The sequence below is a fragment of the Vicugna pacos genome, chromosome 9 (assembly GCF_048564905.1).
Source record: "Vicugna pacos chromosome 9, VicPac4, whole genome shotgun sequence".
Lineage (NCBI taxonomy): Eukaryota > Metazoa > Chordata > Mammalia > Artiodactyla > Camelidae > Vicugna > Vicugna pacos.
Window position 1 is genome coordinate 31,921,898 of NC_132995.1, and position 14,087 is coordinate 31,935,984.

A 14,087-nucleotide genomic window follows, 5' to 3' on the forward strand; every position below is an offset into this window, starting at 1 on the left:
CCTGCACACAATGATCTTAGTTCTAGGACTCTTAAACCCCATCTGCCCAGAGCCTTGCCCAAGTTTTGTTCAAACACTTCTCTAAAAAGTACATCCAGGAAGTGCGTTTAATCTCGCATCCTCACTGTGTGATGGGGAAATCGAGGCACAAAGATGGGGAGGGGTTCCCCTGAATCAGGGGATGTGCTGCACACCTCTCCCATACCCAGGGTGGCATCCTTTCCCAGACAGGGAGAGAAATAACACCAGCAAGCAAATATCTTGTGGGTGTCCTACTGGAAGTTTTGCTTTGTTTAAAAAAAAAAAAGAAGATTCACTATAAACATAAAATAACCCCCTACAGTTGCACATAAAGCTGCTGACCATACAGTTTGGAAAGCATATTTCCCATCCTCAGCGAGGAGGCCTTCCCCTTACAGAATACATCCAGCCTCGGCTCCAGCCCCTCCAGATTCCCTATTTATCAGGACCTCAGCTATTTCCCGCAGCGTGCCGAGTACCAGCAACAAGGACTGGAATCACCTGCCAAGACCTGGGTTCCCTCTGCTTCCCTCTGACAGTTTCCATGGCAAACACGTCCACTTCCCATTTTGTATGGAGGATTTAAGCCAACCCAAGGGCTCTTGGAAATGTTTTCTCTGACCCCATCAGTGTTGACCTTCCTTTCCTCTCATAAATTGATGAATTTTATTTTAATTTCAAGGCTTACAAGGACACTGCAGCTGTTCTGGGATGGTCTGCCTGCCAGCACGTGGCTTCAGCAGTCAGCCACAGCCCGAATTCCTCATTCCTTGTTCCTTGCAGCAGAGGATGATAGAAGCCTTGGTGAAGACTGTAATGAGGAACAGGAAAGTTCACTCTCAAATGAAGCCCTTTCCCTTTGATCTTAACCTTTTTGACTGTTCTTTTGGCTGCTGAGCACTGCTTTGATCCTTCACCTGCCAGAAGCCATGGAAGATTTTCAACATCCTCTGCTCTATTTAGAGAGAAATAGAAGCTTCACCACCTGGCAGGCCAGGGTACCGGGGGCAGGGAATGAGAAATGCGAACATCCACTCTGTAATGGTGACTGGGCACTTTGGGAGACTATGACCAACAGGCAATGGAACGGGCAGTAGAAGTGTTCTTATATGCTGCCTTCTGTCCAGTTTGCCCAAGTCCCCAGGAGGGTTTGATCATGAGAGGGGTCCATTCCAATTCACTGGTTTCATTGGAATTTGGGGCCAAAGTCCTCCAGCCCAGGACAAGAATTTCTTCTTACAGCAGTAAAGTTCTGCCTTGGCCATCACAGTGTGCCCGAAGTCCAACATCCAGGCCTCCATCACACAGGCAACTTCTCCTGCAGACAAATCATGGATGGTTCCCAAGGTGGTGTCATAAAGCAAGGGGAGTTTCGTGGTTGGGGTTTTCTAAGTCCCAGTTTCCTTCTCACCGGGATACCCTAGTAACCCACAAAAGATCTGAAAAATTTGATGTTAAACACGATCCTTCCTCCTGTGCCCAGATCAAGCCCTGATTCTCCAGGAGAGCTTGTCTACACTCGTTCTGCTGTGCTCTGCAAGAAGCTTCAAACTATAGATAAGGTTGGGACTTGTCATCAGCTGCTGACACAAAGCCATCATGATTACAGAACCATACCCCGAATACAGAAGAGAGAACCCAATAATTAATTGAGGAGTAGGAGGGAAAGGAGGTTTTTATTTATTAATTGTCTGGGAAATCTTTTGAGACTTTAAATGTGCTATCTCATTTAATCATTGCAACAACACCCCCAGGAATTCACATGATTCCATGTGACCTATGAGAACATTGAAATTCAGGGAAGTTAAGTCCCTTGTCCAAGTCCACAGAGAAAACAAGTAACAGTCAGGATTTGAATGCAGGTTTGTCTGTGTCTAGGGGCCAGGAACAGCAGACTATACAAGCAGCATATTCTGTAGTGTCTGTCACAGAAGATCAACGGTGGGGTCCCTCCAAGGCTCACACACTCCCTGGGCATCAAAAAGACACTTAGACTTAAACAAGACAGCGTCTTACTGAGATCATCCTTGTTTCCCGGTGAGAGCATTTGAGGAGAGGGACGTTGATTGATGCTGGTTGTAATAATACTTATTTGTCTGTAATTGCTCCTTGAATTCCAGCCAGAATGGACCACACTGAGCTGCAGCTGTACAAGATGTCTGGATTCTCCCACCCAACAAAGAGTTGGGAACGGAGTGGTCAGGAAAAAAGCAGAGTGGGACTAGAAAGACATTTTCACTTAATGAAGATCTACTGCACCCCTGCTCCACACCAGACCCAGTGGGTGGGAGGGGAGGGAGAGGAGAGGCATGAAGTTGAAAAACGTAGTTCCTTTATATCATTTAGATGTTTACTTAAAAATGCAAAAAAATTTGTAAAAGGGTTGTTTCTTCCTTCGATGGAAATAATAGGTACATGAACAAAACCCAGAAGCACTTGTATTGGCCGTTAAGCACCATGATTCATAGATGATTTCCCAAATAGACAGGGTGCCCCACAGAGGCCTCTCTACCTCACCACCTGCACGGGGCACAGGCACTACCTACAGAGGGGTTCCCCCTCTCCCCTGAGGGATGAAGGCTGCACCCCCTCCTCTTCCTTCCTCTCCATTCCAGACTTGAATTGCCCAAGGAGAACAAAGAAAGATGCTCATATCTTCCCAAAGAGAATAAAGTGCAAAGAGAATCTAAAACATGGAAAAAGACGTTCCACATTTGTAGACATGAGGAGGGAATAGAGGTGATGGGATTTGTGACAAGCCAGCAAAGGGCGACTTTCATGGGCCTGGGTTTGGGTCAAGGCTGCATCGCCCATTGGCCTCTGAGAGACACTGCCCTCCACTCTTCCCTCCAGGGCCTTGGGGATGACTGGGACCCGGAGAACCTGGGTGGACAGCTGCATTCTTGTCCTCAGTCCACAGGGGCTGGTGGTGGAGGGTTAGAGTCTTCCCTCCACCCCCTTTTCTATAGAATTAGGATAGAGAATGAGGGCGAATTGGGTAATTTCAACCCACTCCTCACCATCATAATGCAAAATGCAGCAAAACCAATCTGTATCTAGAGGTTAAAATAAATCAAACCAAAAGTAAAACAGGAATGACTGTAGTAAGACATCAGAGAGAACTAGCAGACCACTGAGGAACACATGGAGGTGGCAGAAGGGAGCTCTGGGGACTTGAAGGGCAAGGAAAGGTGATCTCAAGTCAGCTGCCATAACTAAGGATGCACACAGGGCTGGGGATGGAGGGCCTGAACCGATCATCTCTTGAGCTCTCTCCTAGTTCTGAGATTCCATGAATAAGTAAAAGGGACCTATGGCTGGAGCAAGTGACTTAGAGGTGGCTGGCAGCAGATTTGAGGCCTGCAGCCCCCATTTCTATGTCAAATGCCTCCCCAACTCTGGGAAGTCAAGAAACCTGGTGTCGGGTTCCTCTGCTGGCCTTGAAAGAAAGTTCATGCGCTTCTCTGGTCTCAGTGCCACCATCCTTGAAATAAGGGGTCTAGAACAGATGATCTCTAAGGGACCCCCAGCTCTGCCTTCAAGACAGTTTGAGTGCTTGCTGTATGCTGAGACAGTGGGACACACTGCCCACATGAGTGCGTAGCCCCAGCTGGTCATCCAGCCCCAGTGCACCCCAGAACACTCATGTCTCTTTCCTCACTGTGAGAAGACCACAGCCTCAGTGAGTCCTGACTCGCCACCTGGACATCTGTGACATCAGCTGTGTGATGAGGGGCACCTGTCACCAGTTTTCCCACCTCAGAACACAGAGAGAATAGTGATGTACCCGCAGGACCCCCTCCACCAAGTCACTCTCAGCTAAGAGGCATCCTGCAGCCTCTAAAGGCAAATGCAGCCAAATCCAGCATCCACTGGCGCAGGACCACTCCCTGCAGGCATGTGAGCCAAGATACCTGCTTACCCCACATCTGACAGAGGAGCTACCCCATGGCTCAGTGAGGACGCCCTCCACCTCATCTCTTCAAGTCCTCTCCAGCAGAAAAAATTTCAGCTTCTCCGACCATGCTGGTCCACACTTATCTGCCCTTTTTCTGAGGGGCTACATCATTCACTGCCCAAGCCCCAGAAATACCAAGTGATGCATGCTCTGTTGAGACATGTCTGTTCCTTAGCATTAATCTTGTTTCCCCAGCCATGACATAACCTCCATGAATATCACGTGGAGTCCAGGAGTTCAGAGAGATTACATAAAACCAAAATTTTCCATATGCATAGCATTTGGAAATTAAATTAGGTTAAAAATTAAGCTGCAAAGAATCCTCAATATATAGTGGCTTGAAGAACACAGGAGTTAATTAATATCTCTTTCAGAAGAACCACAGCAGATGCTGCAGGTGCTGGGCTCACCTTCCTTCAGGTCCTTTTACCAGGCCTACGCCCACCAGATTGGCTTCCAAGGCCAGTACCTGCATCTTTGGCAGAGGGCTACCCTCCAGTTGCTGGTGTTCACTCCACCCACAAACACACAGAAGACCAGAAGTGCCCAGGAACTGATGCCCCACCTCCCAGGGACTGATGAGTGTGAGGCTAAACACCACCCAGCTTCCTCACCCTCGGCTAGCTCTGAAGGCCTTTTTTCACTCTTTTTCAGAACTTCCCCCCATGGAATTAAGCCCCCCAAGTCATCCATTTTGGTAGCTGGCCTTTATTGGCCACTTTCTCTTCCCTTTGCCATCTCCCCACTCACTGCCCTGCACCGTCCCAAGCAAACCACATGCATTCAGTTTTATTTTTAATACAGGGACCCAGGTTCCTTCCAACTTGTTGCTCTGCTACCCCTCCTCCACCCCCAGCATGTCATCCTGCTCTGCATAGTCAAAGAGGTGTCACAGGCATATCCATGCCCTGGCTTATAGGAAGGAAAAAAGAAGACATCAGGAGAAGCAATTTGCTACTACAAGTGAGTAAGGTAGAAGTTGTATCCATCCCTTCCTTTCAGGTGTCCTTAGTGACAACTTAGCTGCAAGAGAGGCTGGAAAGTGCCCAGTTTAAAGTATTAACCTGGATGGGGAGAAATGATTGCAGTGGACAATTTACAGTCTGTTACAGAAATGAAATAATGCCCCTTTCCAAAATAAAGATGCTCTGCTTATCTTCTATGTGCTGCTTTGTTGAATCAGCACAACATGAGAGTGTCACCGCTGTCATTTACAGATTGAGAAACTGAGGCACAGAGAAGTTCAGAATCTTACCTAAAGTCACACATGAGCAGTAAGAAGAGAAGTCAGGATCTGAACCCAGGTCTGACTGTTGATTTTTTTTTCTCCTCTGTTTTTTATTCCTATAAATGCATTTTGTCTGGTTCCATATCCTTACTTTGAAGATGACAAAACTGGGGGCCAGAGAAGGGCAGGGACTCACTTCACATCATCCAGAGAGCAAAAGGCAGAACCAGACCAGAACTCAGGGGTCCTGGCTACCAGTTGGCTGCTTTATTCCATAGTCCCTGCTCTGGACTAGCTATTTCCAAACAGCTCCTATTATGACTCAGATCCATGCCTATGGGGCTGCTGGGGAGAGGGATATATCTCCTTTGGACTCACCGAGTCTAGAGCCCAGCCTTAAACTGCAGCAGCATCTAAAGTTTCTAAATAGAAAATCTACCAATCAAGGTGGCAGCAATGGCCCAGTATCCCTTGTTACATGAATAGCATCCTCTGTGCTCAGCTCCTGGGCTTATTAAACCAGCTCCCTAGCCTCTCCCAGGAGGAGAGGGGCGCTGGTTCCCTTGGGCTTCACTGTCAGCATGCAGGAATTAGACGGTGGAGAGGGATCAGGCCACCAGGGTCCCCAGATCCTCCATGAAGTCATCCCCGTGCTGTCGTCAGTGTCAGTTGCCTAGCAACTGCCTTTGGCAGATGGTGGCACTGAGAGCATGCCAATCTCTCTCACAGCTAAAAATACATTCCGACGACAACGGGTCTATTTTAAAAGATACAATGTGCTCCCAACATCCTCCCTTGTCTGCGAAGAACTGTGCTGTGCCGGGTCTCTCTGGGCTTCTGATTTCATCTGACAGGGCAGAAGGGAGCATTCGAGGAAAGGAACCCAAGACTAGGCACCACGGGGGTGGTTAGCAAATTGTCACGGAGGAGGGTGAGGGAGAGGAAGATGAGGAGAAATAGGAAATGGTGGGCTGGGGAGTAATATCACAGTTGCCAGTAAACCCTCTAATTTGGCCGTGTTTTTTACCTACTTGGGAGGGTGGAGTTAGGAAGAAAAATCATAGAACCACAGAAGCTTAGTGCTGGAAGGGACCCAATTCCATTCCCCAGTTGGGAGAGCAGAGGCCCTGAGAGGCTGAGATGAGAAAAGCTGGCTCTTTGCCCTTGTTCAGGGTGTAAGGGCTAGGTTCCCGGATATGGGCATGCGACCTCCGTCCCTCAAACTCCGCTTGCATTCCTATCAGCAGGTTTGTCACACCAGCTTTAGTCACCATCGTTTGCAGTTTTCTTTGCCAAGAGAGGAGTAAGTCCATTTGCGCACGCGTGGAGCCATCCATGAACTCAGCAAATGTTTATTAAGCACCTACTGCCATACTGTGCCAAGCCCTGTAGATACAGCAGGGGATCCATACACATGGTCCGCACCTCCTGTTGCTTGTGGTCCAGCACGTGAGGAGGGCACTGAGCAGGCAAGCACAGGGTGCGCCATGCTACAGACATCGGGGCAGATTCGGGGCGGCCCTACTTATCAGATCTGCAACCAAAGGATATCACTTAGGGTTGCAAGATAAAACACAGAGGACCTGGTTACATATGAATTTCAGATGAACAACAATTATCTTTTAAGATTAGTGTTGCCCTGGTACTGCATTATCTGGGGTTCAAATTTAACTGAGCCTCTTGTATTTTTATTTGCTAAGTCTGGCAACTCTACGTTGAATATCACTATTGTTCAGTTTTCTTATCTATTAAATGGGAAAAATAGTATCTACTTATAGGGGTTATTTTGCAGATTAAATGAGAAAACATGTATGTCTGTGACTGGCAAATAAATGTGATTTCCTCTCCTTCCCAAGCAGGGCTCCCCTGGGGTTTTTGCCCTGGCCTGTATAATAACCCAGGTCTCCTCCCTGCAGGATGAGGCAATAAGTGATGGGTAGGAGTACCCTTGCTCTGTTCTAAGGCTGTGCCAGGGGATGAGGGAAATCTGCTGGAGGACAGTGACTTGCCAGAGGAACTAGGAACCAACCAAGCTTTGCTTGGAGTGCTGGCCAAGGCCAGCAATTCTCGACTGCCTGGGGTGCTTGTTAAAAATACAGGTGCCAGGGCTCTACCCAAGATTTACTGAGTCAGGATGTCTAGGGAAGAACGTGCCTTTTAAACAAAATCCCTGGTAATTCTCTGGACTCTAAAGTTTGACAACTACTGGTCCAGGGCACAGAGAGGGACAACTGTCTCTGTGGAGGCATGACCACAAAAGCCTGTTTTGGAATGTGGGTCCTGGATTGGATCCTGGAATAGGAAGAGGACGTTAGTGGGAAACTGGATGAAATCCGAAAAACTTCAGTAGGTTAGTTAATGGTATTGTTCCCATGTTAAGTTCTTAGTTTTGCTCACTGTACCGTGGTTACATAAGATGTTAACTTTAGGGAAAGCTCAGTGAAGGGTATATGGGGACTCTCTGTACTATCGTTACAACTCTTGTGTAAATCTCAAATTACTTCCAAATAAGAGGTTAAAAAAAAACCAACTGCTTTAGCTCAAAGCCTGCCGTGGGCTTTTCCCCAGACCAGTGATGCAACAGAAGGCCCAGCCTGCAGGCTGCCTCGACGATGCTAAACCAGCATGAGTCAAGTGCAGGGAGCTGAGAAGCACCCCCACACACAAGGTTCTGGGAGAGCACTGCTTCTCCTCCCTGCCATTCACACCGGGGCTTAAATGTCAACCTCAATGAATTACATTTTAATCTGTCTCTGTTATCAACCTGGCCATGGCCTTAATTGGATGCCAGGCACACTGCTGAAGGGCTTGCATAATTCATCAGCTGGGAGGCCAGGAAGGCCTTTCATCCTGGGCCAGGGAAGGAAGAGGGAGAGAAGGTGGAGGGGAGGAGAGAAAGGAGAAGGGGAAGGGGCTGTAACAGGCGGGAGAGTAGGTAGGGTTGGAGGGGAGGGGAGAGAAGAGACCGGGCACAACCCTAGGCACTCAGTCTTTAAGCCTCTGCTGCTGGGCCACCTTCTCCAGGAAGTCTTCAATCATTGTTTCCCCAGGCAAGCTCAGGCTCTCCTTCCCTTTGTCACCCATAGCACAGGATGTACCTCTGTTACTCTTGACTAATCAAAAAGTCCTATAATGTTTATTTAAACATCTGCTTCCCCCTAGACCTTGAATCTTCTCCCTTTGGGGTGATGTCTGAGCTGACAACAGATCACCCTAGTCTGGCTGAGTCCCTGCACATAGTGAGTGTTTGTTGAATGACTGAAAGGAAATTCTAGCTCAGGCCATACAAAGAAATTGTCTCAACTTGAGCTCCCTGGTTCTGCCACCAAACTTGCCCCAGCCAAGTCCTTTTCCCCAAAGCCACCCTCCATTCTGCCCAGCCTCTGTCTTCTCCTGCCAGCCATCTCCCAAGGCCAAGGACCACACAGGAAGGCAAACAGTTATACTGAAACTGAAAGGGGAAATCCATATTTCTCTGAGCATGCCTCATGCTACACAGTCAAGCACACAAATCACCTCCTCTCCTCTCCAGGTGGGCCTCCACTCAGCTCAACTGCCCTTGTTCAGGCCGCCAACCAAGTCCAAATGGTCAAAGTCAAAAGGCACTCCTCTGTCTTCACCTTGACTGACTTATCAGCAGCATTAACCCCTCCCACCTTCTTGACCCATGACCTCCTCTTGACTCCCAACCTCACACCCACCTGCTTTTCCTCCTTCCACAGAGCCACTTCATGCCCACTTGCTTTGCTGAGTCTCTCTCCTTTGCCCAACCTCTGTTGGGAAGCCCCAGGGCTCACTCTTCAGATCTCTGCTCTTCTCTGACTACTATTTCTACTTGAATCTCTTCCGAGGGTTGCGCAAAAAAGTGAAGTCACATAGTTAGATAAACAGACGTGTAATCCAGTGGGGCCAGGGGCGACAGAGAAGCCAGTGTCACTATGATTAGTTTCAGCTCCAGTGCCTGCTGGGTAATGCTCAGAGTGGTTTTACCCACCACAGGGCTCTCTGGGGTCTGTCTTCAGCCAGGACTCACTGCCTAAAGGCTCCGATCCTCCCTCTTCCTAGAAGACAAGGCCCCTTTCTCCATCTGACTCTCGACTCAGAGCACTGCCCCATCCTGGTGACCTCTTTACCTGGTTCCCATGCTTACTCAAATGTAGAGGTCAAAACCAACCAACCAGTAACCACAAATGGCTGAAACAACCCTGGTGAATGGTTTTCTTTTAAGATTTAGAAAAATCACTACTTTCCCATTAATTTAAACATTCCAAAAATGTTTTCCCATCTGTTGTCTCATTCGATCTATCAAAAATTATTAGGCAGGTTGGATGTAAAGTAGCCCCACGGTAGAGTTATGAGAATAATCAAAGCTGGCACATTTTGAGCCTGTCCTCTTTGCCAAGTACTTTCCATGAGTTAAATACACAGATTTCTTTCAAAAGCTGTTGGAGGTAGCTACTGTTATTAAACTCCATTGTCCAGAAGAGAAAACTGAGGCTCAGAGATATTTAAAATCACATCTGTTCATTGCCCCTCCACCAGTAAGTAACAAAGCCAGAATTTGAACCCTGGTCCCCAGCTCTGGTCAACTGCTAAACTGTAGTCAGTCACAAAGGAAGGAGTCGGGGAAGGCTTATCCTGATCCTCAATGCAAATGCTTCTCAAACTTTAATGTAACATGGATCACCTAGAGCTTTAGTTAAAATCTATTAAAATGAAAAGTTTGATTCTGAAAATATGGGGAGGGGCCCAAGATTCTACATCTCTAATAAGCCTCTAAGTGATGCTTATTACTGCTCTGCTGCTCCAAGGACCACACCTGAGCAGCAAGGCTCCACTGCACACTGTGCCTGGGAAGTACCTGCCACCCCTCTCCCACGTGGGGGCCTCCTGGGTAGGGAAGCTCTTGTATTAAGCCTGGCTCACTCTTGCTGCTACAAGTGACACAAAACCCAGTTTGAATGTTTGTTTAAAAATAAAATTTTTAAAAAAGGAATTTCTTAATTCATGTAAGTGAAAAAGTCCTGGTTCCACGTACGGCTGCATCGAGGGGTTCTGATGATGAGTCAGGGCCTGGTCCCTTAAAGCTGCTCGGCTTTGCACGTCATGTTGGCTTCTTTCTCAAGCTCTGCACTGTGATAAAAGGCTGTCAGAGGAATGAAGACACAGTGGCATGCTCTTAACAAGCCGAAGTGCAAGCTAGTGAGCAGGTAGAGGTAGAATGGTCACACCTGGTGCCTAGCACCTTTTCATATTCCCTGGGTTATTCTTGTCTCCCCCAACTGTGCCAGGTGGATTTTTAGTTCCAATCCTTCACTCTCCTATAGTAGTATTATACATCCACACCTGCGCCATAGCTTCATGGTGCGTGGAGCGAACATCCCCACCTCTTGATTTGGGGGTTGATCACATGACTTGCTTTGGCCAGCAGACATGAGAAGATGTGAAGGGAGTGGAGGCTGGACACTTGCTTGCCCAGCATGGCTTACTGTCTTGTTTCATGGTGACCATGGAGTAGCTGCTGGAGGACAAGAGATCTGTGATGAACCTGTACCCAACCTGCAGCCTAGAGCTCAGGAGCCAGCCTCGCCCAGCTGAGTGGCAGCTGAGCAGCAGAACCATGAGCATGAGGATGAATGACTGCTGTGTTGAGGTTCTGAGGCTGAGCGTGGGGTGGATTTGTCACATAGCATCTTTGTGGCAATAGCTGATACATCAGCTTAATGATTTACCCTCAAGAACAGGACCATACATTCTTTTCTTCTTGTGCTCCCCCAACCCAGTACCTAGTGTACACTCTGGTAACAGAAACACCAGGGCCCCTCTAGCCTAATTTCCTAATCTGTCATATAGGGAAACTGAGGCTCAGAGAGACAAAGGGATTTGTTTAAAGTCACACCAAGTAGGTAGCCCAGGAGCCAGGACTAGAACCCAGGTCTGCAACTTCAGAGCCAGTGCCTTTCCCCTGTCCCCTTTGCCCCTCTTATTTCTTTATTCAGAGACTGAGTCAATATGTTCCTGACCTGACAATGTCTTGCAATCATGTCTCACAGCTCAAAGGTCCCACATAACTCAGATTTTGCATCACGGGATGGCCTTAGTGTTCAGGGCCCTTAATGGATGCCCGGGATCTGCTTCCCAGCTGCAGCCTGCAGGACAGGTTAGGTTAGGTAGGTTAGGTTCCAGGTCTGGGCACAATCTGAGACATCAGTGACATAAGCAGGTCCACATGCCCATGGGGTCTCAGGGCATGTGGCTGGTGGTCTCTGTACAGACCACATGGGAGAAGCCACAGCTGGGACCAGGGCTCATGGGGACTGTAATCAAGGAGGGCAGTGGGTCAGAGTGGGTATTGGAAGGGGGCAGACAGGGATCCATCAGCTGCTGTGGACCATTTGGATCAGCTCCAAGCAAGGCCAAGTTCATCCATAAGGCACATCCCACCTCCTGGGAAAATGGTTTTCCAGCAGCCTCACTGTCCTGGTTGGCAGGCATGCAGGACAGATGGGCTGCTGACAGCATCCCCCTCTTGCCCCCTCCTCAGAATACTCAGAAGAGAGAGTAAGCGGCAGGCCTGCCCGCACATCTCCTCCTGCCCGCATTCACACAATCTGGCTGCATATCTCTTATGTGCACCCCACCCCCACCCAGCTCCCCTGCCCACCTTGGCCCCACAGGCCTCCGCTCCCCACAAGCCCAATTTCTAACCTCAAAATCAGGGCCAGGACTAGGATGAGGTGGGTGAGGCACAAAATTTATGGAGGCATCAAAATTACTCACTAATCAAGATAAATAATATTTTTGTGCAATGTTTTTAATAATCAAAATTAATGCCAAAAAGTCCACAGTGAGAAAATAGCAAAAATTTAAATAAAGGCAGCCTCTGACAGGGTGGGGATTGGGTTGAAGTGAAGGAGGCCATGCCATGGACATACAGGGTTAGATCTCTTTATTTAAAATTTTGATATTTTGTTCACAGTACACTTTTTGCATTACTTTAAAATTTCTTAATATTGCATTAAAATGTTATTTATCTTACTTACTGTTTTTTGGCCTCCACTTAAATTCTGTGCCCACAGCAATGCCCCACTTTCCTTACCCAGTCCTGGTAAAAAACCCGCTGGTGGTCCTGTCCCTCACCCCAGCAGTGGCTCCCCACTACAGTCAGAATGCCAGCAAAACTCTTCATGTGCCCTCTTAGTCCTCCTGGTTGGGTCCCTGGGCACCTCTCCACCCTAAGCCCGGGTAGTCAGCTGGAACACACCTGTATGGCCATGAAGGTTCAACTGGGGACCCCCCGATCCTGCCCAGGCAATATTTTCAAGAATCGCCTGCCTGTCAGCTTCATCCTACACCAGGCTCTCCTGTGCTCTCCACTCCAGCATCGCTGCCTTCTCCCTGTCTCTCTGCATGTACTGTTCCCTCTTCCTGGTACCTGCAACCTCTCTTCTTTGCCCAGTTCTCTCTGACACAGCCTTAAGGTCTCACCCCCAGTGTCACTCCAGCAGGAAAGCTGTCCCAGACTTTTCTGACCCCCCTTTGAACAGGCTCTCTTCATACTGTGTGTTACTTCCGTGGTTCTGGTCACAGCTGCAGTTTTATATTATTTGTGTCATTGTTAAAGATTCATTTTCCCGTACTGGATGGTAGAATCCATCAAGACAGAGACTGGGTCTGTCTCTGTTTTATTTCCAGTGCTCATAAAAGCACCTGACACATCGTAGGTCCATTTCCTTGGGGAGGGGAAGGAGGGAGACACATGAGACTCTTTCAGAGGATAAGTCTCAAGGTATTAAAAATTTAAAAATCTCCCACTTCAGGGTCATGGTACCTGAAATACCACCACCAGCATCCCTCGGTAAGACTGAGCCTGTTTGGTGGATTACCAGGGCAAGCCCAAAGCCCATTTCCCGTGTGGGGAAATCCAGCCCGGGAGAGAAAATGAGTTGCCCAAGGCCATAGGCTAATCAGTGACAAAACCCGTGCTAGAACCTGGTTTCCTGAGTCCTAGTGCCACGCTCTCTCCACTCCATCCTCTGCTTCCCTCTCTCCCTCCCAAGAATTACTTCCAGTGTCCCCTACTTCTCCCGTTCTAGACATTCTTCTCTCTCCCCTCTGCCCCCGTCTCTGTCTAATACCATGTGTGTTAGTCAGGGTTCTCCAGAGAAACAGAATCAATAGAGATTTATTGTAAGGGGTTGGCTCATACAAGTATAGAGGCTTAAAAGTTCCCCAAGACACTTGGAGTCTGACTGGTCACTGCCCTTAGGTCAGGTCCAAGCACCTAAGCATACCTCGGCCTCTTATGATCTGGTACCTTCTCTGTCTCCACCCACATCTCCTACTGTTCCAACTGATAGCCCACAGGACAGACATTTCTGGACTGGGCATAGCCTTGAGCACACCATATTCTCACCCTTATGATTCTTCCTGCATGCCATCCCCACTCTCTAAAATGTCCTTCTTGTAATCTTTGTCGGACCAACAGCCTGCAGACCTTCTGAGTCTGCCTCAGGCATCCGTTCCTCCGGGAAGCCCTCCCAACCTTGCCCCAGGCTGGGTTAAGTGCCTGTCCTTTGCAATCCCATGACACCCTGCCCCCTGGTCTCTCACTCAGAGCTCTTAGCTGCCTGCCTCCTTGCTCAGCCTAAGATTCCTGAGGACAGGGACCTTGCCTTGGGCACCTCTGTCTCTCTGATACTGAATCATAGGATGGTGGGAGAGCACTTACCACTTGTCAAATACATCAGATAAAGGAAGTAAAGGGATGAACAGAGGTCCCTATTCTTGTGGAACTTTCTTCCTGTGAGTGAGAAAGAAACTAGACATGCTACTTAACTAGTTCAGTAAAGAATAGATTGTTATCAATGTTTGAAAGAA

General features: G+C 48.3%; 1 protein-coding gene across 13 annotated transcripts in view; it reads right to left on the minus strand.

The window, feature by feature from the left end:
• Positions 1-14,087, minus strand: part of CES5A (carboxylesterase 5A) — a 224,508-nt gene that overhangs the window by 32,431 nt on the left and 177,990 nt on the right. Inside the window, exon 1 of one of the 13 annotated variants that reach the window (XM_072967398.1) lies at positions 5,235-5,407. The exons of 11 other annotated variants lie outside the window; for them this stretch is intronic. The gene's annotated coding sequence lies outside the window, so the exon portion shown is untranslated. Of the gene's footprint in view, positions 1-5,234; positions 5,408-14,087 lie in introns of those variants that run through there. One more of the 13 variants, XM_072967394.1, reaches the window with a different exon arrangement.